This window comes from Sorex araneus, chromosome X (assembly GCF_027595985.1).
Source record: "Sorex araneus isolate mSorAra2 chromosome X, mSorAra2.pri, whole genome shotgun sequence".
NCBI lineage: Eukaryota > Metazoa > Chordata > Mammalia > Eulipotyphla > Soricidae > Sorex > Sorex araneus.
This window is the reverse complement of record NC_073313.1, coordinates 215,156,335-215,165,035: the sequence shown is the minus strand read 5'-3', so window position 1 is coordinate 215,165,035 and position 8,701 is coordinate 215,156,335. Positions and strand designations below refer to the sequence as shown.

The 8,701-nt window shown below is 34.5% G+C and overlaps 1 non-coding gene across 1 annotated transcript; it reads right to left on the bottom strand.

The window, feature by feature from the left end:
• Positions 1-320: 320 nt before the first annotated feature.
• On the bottom strand, positions 321-427 carry LOC129400386 (U6 spliceosomal RNA). Its single transcript, XR_008627629.1, has one exon. It is a non-coding gene; the product is annotated as a U6 spliceosomal RNA (small nuclear RNA).
• Positions 428-8,701: the final 8,274 nt, after the last annotated feature.

Sequence of the window (8,701 nt, the reverse complement as noted above, 5' to 3'; positions counted from 1 at the left end):
ATGACAGAACGACAGAATTTATATTTGTGTTCCTGCTCATTAGAAGACAGTTTGTTATTTTGAATACCACCAAAGTAAATGCCCACTGAAAATTTTTACAAGAACCTATATTCTTTTTTTTTTGACTAATTGGGTCATATGTTTACTTTTTCTTTGAATATTGACATGAATATAGATCTGATCTTCCTTTCAAAAAGAAAAATCATGTACAATATGTCCAGAAATAAATGATCTCAGTAAGAATACCAATATCACAGTTTTTTTTCTTTTTTTAAAAAAATTTTTTATTGAGTCACCATGTGGAAAGTTACAAAGTTTTCAAAAATATGGAACGCTTCACGAATTTGCGTGTCATCCTTGCGCAGGGGCCATGCTAATCTTCTCTGTATCATTCCAATTTTAGTATATGTGCTGCCAAAGCGAGCACAAGAACCTATATTCTTTAGAGTAGCATAACAAATCAGAATCTCTATGATATACCATTCACACAACCTAAATTTACTTGACATGCAAAGAAATAGGAGAGCCATTCCCAAGAGAAAAGATAACTCTAATTAGATAAAGTTAAAATGTCACATGTTTGAATGAGCAATCAAGGATTAAAATTAGTCTAAAGCATAATAGAAGGTGTTATTTACTGAATAGCACGGCACTGTGAATAGCACTGTTGCCCCGTTGTTCATCAATTTGCTTTAACAGGCACCAGTAATGTCTCCATTGTGAGGTTTGTTGTTACTGTTTTTAGCATATCGAATACTCCACGGATAGCTTGCCAGGCTCTGCCGTGTGGGGGGGTGGGGGGGAAACTCTCGATAGCTTGCCAGGCTCTCGGAGAGGGATGAAGGAATTGAACCCGGGTTGGCCACGTGCAAGGCAAATGCCCTACCCGATGTGCTATCATTCCAGTACATGTACTGAATGAAAGAATACAAGTACTTGCAGAGAAGAAAACTATGAATTAAAAACTGAATGCCTAAATTTAAAAAAAATTACTAGATAATCTAAAACATAAAATTTACATAAATTAAAGGTCAGTGAATTTAAAAACAATCAAATATAAATTACTTCGCTGGAAAACATAGAGGAAGCATCTTAAAAACAACTATGATAGGGGCTGGAGCGATAGCACAGCGGGTAGGGCATTTGCCTTGCACACAGCTGACCCGGGCTCAATTCCCAGCATCCCATATGGTCCCCCAAGCACCGGCAGGAGTGATTCCTGAGTGTAGAGCCAGGAGTGAACCCTGTGCATCGCCAGGTGTGACCCCCCAAAAAAAGCAAAAAAAAACCCAAATATGATATTTGTGGGATATTATAAAACATCATAACACAAATGTAAAAGGGAATCAGAAAATAGGAACATCTGAAAGAAAAATTATAGAGGAAATAATGGTCAAGATATAACAAATTTAGTCAATACTTGACTAAATATCAGCAAATTATGACAGAATATTATGTCTTAATCTACAGAAGGTATGTAAATGGATTTTATAAAACTAAATTATTGAAAACAGAAAAGAGAAAAATATTGAAAGGAGATTGCTCAAATGTTGGAGCGCATGTTTTGCTGAGGGGTGAGTGCGGGTGGGGGTTAGGGGGGCTGTGTATAATCCCTACTACTCCATGGTCCGCTGAAAGCAATCTCAGCACCAAACTGGAAGTATACCCTGAAAGCCTCTGGGTGTGGCCCAAAAGTAAAAATAAAGTAATGAAATCTATCCTTTCTTTTTTTTAAAAAAAAGAAAAGATTAGAAGTCAGATGAATATTTCATATTTTACATAGGGGTACAACAATGCAAATGTGTGCTTATATCTTGTCACAAATAATGGGGTCTAGGATATGGAGACAGAACATCCTTAAAAGATGGAAAGAAAAATATCTGCCAATTCAAATTTTATATTTAGTGAAATGAGCTTATAAGATTGGAGAGAACATATGTACTGTTGAATACTATGCCAGCCAAGTGTACCATTATTTTTGTTTTGCTCCTGTTTCTTTTATTCCCACTGAAAATCTTTCTTCTATTCTGCCTTGAAAACTAGATTTGCGACTATCCACACAAAACATACCTCGCCTTCCATTTAATATCATGAAATTTTCCTGCTGATTTGCCCATCATATCAATATGCTTTTAAAATTTTACAGAGTAAGAGGCATTCTTTCTATGTCTTTTTCTATTTTGTCTGTCACTGTTATGCTATTGTCTTTAAAAATGATGCATTACACTAAACCGCAGCTATGTTCTTCTAATTCCCCACTAGCAGGAAAGCTCCCTCCTTCCTTTAAAAGGCAGGAATTTCAGTTTCAATACTTAGAACCTCAAACAAAGAGTCTGAGGATGTTGTTTACAGGGGCTTTTTTAGTCCATTGTTGGCAATTTAGAGGTTTAAATTTATATGAAGTACTAAGTCCTTATGCAGAATAATTATAATTTTAATAATTTATCACCCTGGACGAGTTTATTATGAAGATACAATAAAATATGTTTTGTTTTGCCCTTTTTTAAAAAATTTAGTTTTCCAAATTTGCCTAATTAAAATCTGCGACATAAAATTTTCTTCTCATTGTTTCTCTTTTCATAGCTATTAATTCTTCATGGAACAGTATTCTAAACAAGGTAGTAATCCTTGGTGAAATAAATGCTTATGCTGGTCCAGCATTTACAGAGATTCCTAAAGACTGGTTTTGACTGTGACCCTTTCTTATTTATCTGGTTGCAAAACAAATGCTAACAGACTTCCAAGATTCAGAAGCAAAGCAAGCAGACATTTGTCTCACTTAAGATGCTTGCTTCAGAGCAGCCCCACTAGCATTTTTACAGGAGAACTAAGGCAAGAAAGCCAAGAGAATCAGTTGTTCACTGAAAAAGTTCTTAGATAATATTCGGGAAACTGACACTCTGACTTGGTTTTATACATCATCTCTCATATTACATTCATGAGTCTGATAGGAACTTCATTAAATTGAAAAGTTATTCTATCTTAGTATTTTTTTGCACTGCACAGAGTATTCTGAAAAAATTCTGAAATCACAAACCACATGCATAAAATCAGTGTCTTCACAAATTTCCTACCGTATCAATCATTTACATTCTCAGAATTCTCATTCACCTGAGAAATCAAGAAATGACCTATCCGTTCCTTGGTTGAGAACTTCAAAGAACTTGCCTTGTTTTTGAATTTTTTTAATACATGCTTTCTTTTTGAAACTCATGTGGTATAAAGTTGTTTAATGCAATCATTTGAACAGAGACCAAATATATTAGCACTTACAGAGTTTTTTTCTGCTGCAGTGAACATCCCCTTCCTCTCCCTCCTATTCATGTTCATCTTCTATTTGTTTTTATACATACCTATCTCCAGCTACTTAGTATTTTGTGTATATTTCCTTATTTAACTCTCACAAATATCCTAAGAGGATGTTATTCTCCTTTCAAGATTGAAAAAAACTATGACTTACAAAAATTAAATACACTACGTTGTAAAAGGCAACTTAAAATCTGAAACATGGGCAATTGATTCCTGGGTGACACTACCAGGTTTACCACCACCTATTAGTAATGTGAAGTAACAGATAGTCAACTAAGTTATTCACATTATATAAATTATGCGCTTAACAATAATATATTTATGATACATAGTTACAAATCATATAATATGTGCATTATACTTATATAACAATATGAGTATTTAAAAGTTAATAGATTATATATTTATAAAAACAGTCATTTGGAAATTATTTAAAATATTAAATCTACATGCTTCAATATGTAATTATATATTTTCAAATTTTATCTCTCAAAATTACTATTTTTAATAGCTAGATTATAGAATAATGACCTGAAATAACTTACTAAAAGTATGAAAGTCTTGAGAGTTTCATAGGTATAATAATTTCATAGGTATAAAAATAATAATACATAACAGAATAATGTGAGTCACTGCATTCATAACTAAATGATTTTAGTTTGGTTTGTGGGCCATACAGGGCAGCACTTGGGGCTTACTCAGTTTCTCGGCCCTCAGGAATCATTCCTGGCATGATTTGAGGAAGATTTAGGGATCAAGCACAGGTCAGCCGCTTGCAAGCTATCTACTAGACTATCTCTCCAGTTCCATAACTAATACTCTGAAAACATATTTGAACCAAACCTAGCTAGCATCTCAATTAATGGGCTACTTTATTCAAGCCACCCTGCCTATCATGGTTTTTTGTCAGTTATGTCACTCTGTAAAAATTATAATTGATTCAGCCAAAAATGCAGTGTGGGAATCATTTTTGTTAAATCAGCCAGCATCCATTATGATGAAATATTTTATCTATATCAGTCATTTTACTAAAAATATTAAACAATAATTTAATAATACGGAAATATAATAATCATTGGAAAATACATTTCTACTCTTCGATGTTGACAGGAAATCTAATCTTACACACCAGAACAAACAGCAAAAGATGTGTCTACTCAATTAGTTGTTGCTTCCGCTATACATTTCTAAGTATGTTTACTAGTAAAGGCCAGTTGCATAAATACATATTGCCTGAATTTTTCCATATGCATGTGACAAAATAAAGATTTAAGAAATGTCCTGGCACAATGTTAGCATTTGGTTTAGAAATATTTCTAAATTCATGACAGGTGAGAGCGTTCAGGGGACTGAGGCACGTTGTTTGCAGGAGGAGATTAAGATTAGATCCCCAGTGAAGTCAGGAGTAACTACAAAGCACTGCCAGGTACAGGCCAAAACAAAACCAAAACACATTTTTAAATTTAGAAATATGTTTTCTTTGTTTCCTCAGGAGCTCATTTTCATGTCAGAGCAGTCTAACTTAAAGTTTTAGTTGAAGTCTTTTTCTACTCTGGAGAAGTCTATGTCTTGTGAACACAAATATCTCACTTTCAGTCTTCTCAAAGTCTTTAAGTAAAAAATTTGTAAATAAAAACTCTTTTGGGTCACTAAAAAAATAAAAAGAATATTTTAGTTAGATAAGTTCCTTTCAACCAGAGGGGAAACAAATACATTGTCTAATAACACCTGAATAAAGGGCAGGAAGAAATAAACCTCTTTTTACTCAAAAATTAAATTTCTGTTTACCTGAGTAAAAGGAGGTAACCAGAAGATTTTCAATGGATCATCTCAAAGATAATAATTTTATTTTAAATAATTGAATATGCCCAATTATTAAATTGGGCATGCTCAAACTTGCCCAATAGACAGATGTGGGTCTGATAAACTGGTGATAAGCAGAAAAATGTTTTAAAAATATAAATTCTGTCACAGAAAACTGTTAACATGTAGATTATGCTTCTCCATTCCTTAATATGGCATATGAGTATGGCATATATAATAGTTATTTCTAAAAGAAATGTGGTTTTCTGCTTTACTTTTTGGAAGAATAAGCTAGCTCACTGTATTAAACAGAGTGATAGAGGCAGAATATAAAGTAAAACTAATGAGCTCTAATACAGAAAAAAAAGTGTGAAGCCAAATTAGAGTGAGTGAGAAAAAATGTATATGAAATAAATACAAGGGCAATCACAGGAAGATATGTAGGCATAAGTTTACTAACAGGTGTGAATATAGCTTAAAATTCTTTCAGAAAAAAAAACGTGTAAAATAAGGTGTAAAATAAATTAATTGCATGTTTAGAACTGTGATTCCTAGAAGAACTCTCACCAGCCAGGCTAACAGTCATGGTGTCTTAAGGATATTGCCACCCAGAAATGATATAATTTCCATAGCAATACCTAGTCATAGTATCCTTGAAAGGTTTTGAGCACACATTTATTTTGGTTTCTTATCTCAGTTAGGCAGCAATGATAGCTCAGAACTCTGTTCTGCTTGACTTACAGTTGTACCACAAGGAATAACACTATGTACTTCATTCCTAAGATGAAGGAAGTATGTCATAGCAGGAGAAATGGTTTAATTTATAATCTGGAAGAAGTGTGAAAACCAAATATAAAATGATGGGCAAATGTATGTAATTTCTGAAGATTTTTCTTTAGCTTGGATTTGCCTTGTAGTTTTATAAGCCATTATAAAAATATTTCTTTCTATATTTTTCATGCTTGCATTTGAGGTTTCTTTCTGATGTCTTGGGAAAATAAAACAAAAATTATCAAATTTTGAATTATAAAAGGTAGGTTTGTTTCTGGTTAAACTGAAAATATCATTTATGCTAGTTTTCTGAGGTTACTTATCCGAGAAAGTGTTGAATAAGAATATCTGAAGATAATGGGTAACCTAAAAAAGAAGAATCATACAAAACCAGATAATTTACCTATTAGTATTTCTTGTAATTTTCAAAATTCCCATGGAAATTATTTTTTATTTCTTTTTTTTCTGCACAGAATTATAATGAAACAGACTCAGTTGACATAGAGAATAAGTTTCTGTTCCCAAATTGCACCCTGACAATCTATTTTGTCATAGAGATGAGCTCTGTACCTTTGCCATTACTAAAGCACTGAAATTTGGGAGCAATTCATGAAATAGGTGATTCTGACTCATAAAGGATCAAACTAACAAATCAAACACGTGCCCCATTACACAGAAGCATCAGTGTCAACCTGGGTGTACATCACAGATAAATATGATGTAATAATGATAATGTCAGTTATCATTCTACAAAGTATCTGCTATGTACTAAGAATTTCTAAGTAGATGTTTATAGTACATGTACAAAACACAAGCGAGAAACCTCAGTTTCTATTAACCTCAGTATATTATTAACTCTTAATTCTATGATGTAGAACTATTCATTACTTTTTTTTAAATGGAGACTTCTACCCAGATTAAGTAAATTGCCAAAATGTAACTGACTGCCAAGCTCATAACTTTGCCCAATCTCCAGGGGAGTTTTATCCTTAAAGAATCTACAATTTATCATTACAAGTATAATTAAATAGTTTTGCAATGCATTTTTTTTGTTTTTTTCTAAATCGTAAATTAGTTACCATGATTACAATACTGTTAACATGTAATGGTTTTAGTATTTAAAGTACCTGCACCTTCACTGTGATCAAAGTATTGGAAATGTACTTGTAGATTCAATTTGAACCACCTCAGATACAAACATTTACTAATTTCTATTGTTGCTGTTGCTGTTTTTGTTTTGTTTTGTTTATTTAAAAATTTTAAATTGAGTCATTGTGAATTACAAAATCATTCATGATTAAGTTTCAGGTATAAATATTACAACACCAGGGGCTGAAGCTAAAGTACAGGGGTAGGCTGTTTGCCTTACACTCGGACCCAGATACGATTCCCAGCATCCTATATGGTCCCCCAAGCACTGCCAGGAGTGACTCCTGAGTGCAGAGCCAGGAGTCAGCCCTGAGCATTGCCTGGTGTAACCCAAAAAGCCAAAAAAACCACCAAAAAACACATTGCAACACCAGTCCCACCACCAGTGCCCACTTCCCTTCCACCAACGTGAACTCCTCTGTGGCAGGCAACTATTTTTTCCTTTTCTTTGAGGCTCTGTTATTTACAATACAATTACTGTTATTTACAATACAATTACTAATAGAGTATTATGCATATCGCTTTAGTGTTTCCTTCCCCCATTCCTGTCCTATAACCCTCCACCTCCCCACAAACCCCCCTCCCCAGGCATTTCATCCCCAACCCCCCACCTACCGAAATCGCCAGTGTCAAACTTCCCACTGAAGAGCAATTCTCATAGTATTTGTCTATTGTCTTTGGGCATTTGTTATTCCCCTACCATTTTTATTTTATTTTATTTATTTCGCCCGCATGGCAGAGCCTAGCAAGCTACCCATGGCGTATTGGATATGCCAAAAACAGTAACAATAAGTCTCACCATGAGAGACGTAACTTGTGCCCACTGGAACAAATTGATGAGCAACGGGATGACAGTGACTGAATCACTTCGAGATAGACCTTTACAAAGCTGTCCATGATTAGGTTTCACTTGTAGTGTTCCAACACTCATCCCTCCACCAGTGTACGTTTCCCAGCACCAGTGTCTCCAGGTTCCCTCCCATGACCCCCACCCCCCAGCCCCACCCCCAGCTTTCCTCTAAGGTGATTTTCTTCTCTCTCTCTCTCTCTCTCTCTCTCTCTCTCTCTCTCTCTCTCTCTCTCTCTCTCTCTCTCTGTCTTCAATGTCTTCAAGCATAATACTTGGCATTATAAGAACAGATGCTAAATTCACTGACATGCATCACTTCCAAACATTAAAAATTAGTTTAAGTGCCCATTTTCTTTTAGCAGTGGGGGACGGTGTTGGGCTACACCTGAGGTGCTCAGACGCTTTTCCTAGCCCTGTGCTCAGGAGTGATGTGGATTCCAACCAAGGGTCACAGTTGCTGCAGCTGTATGCAAGGCAAGCACCTCACCTCCAATCCTTTCCCCAGTCTAAGTTCCCATTTGTAACATGACTTTATAGCAACGCTTGGTTTACTGATCACCTCCATGATTTCCTATCAGGTATTAGAAGAGTATTAAGCTGGTACCAATCCAAAAATTATCTACAAGATGTCTTTTAAATAAGAAATAAAAGTTTGGTTATTTTTCATGAAGAGTTACTCAAATTCATGTTTATGAAAGTTACTGGCTATTTCTGACCACTCTCAAGAGTCTGAAAATTCTTCTCTCAGATTTAATTAACCAGAAAAGGCAGTATACAAATTTAAACATTTCACTGTGAATTCTTTAAAATTAATACTTA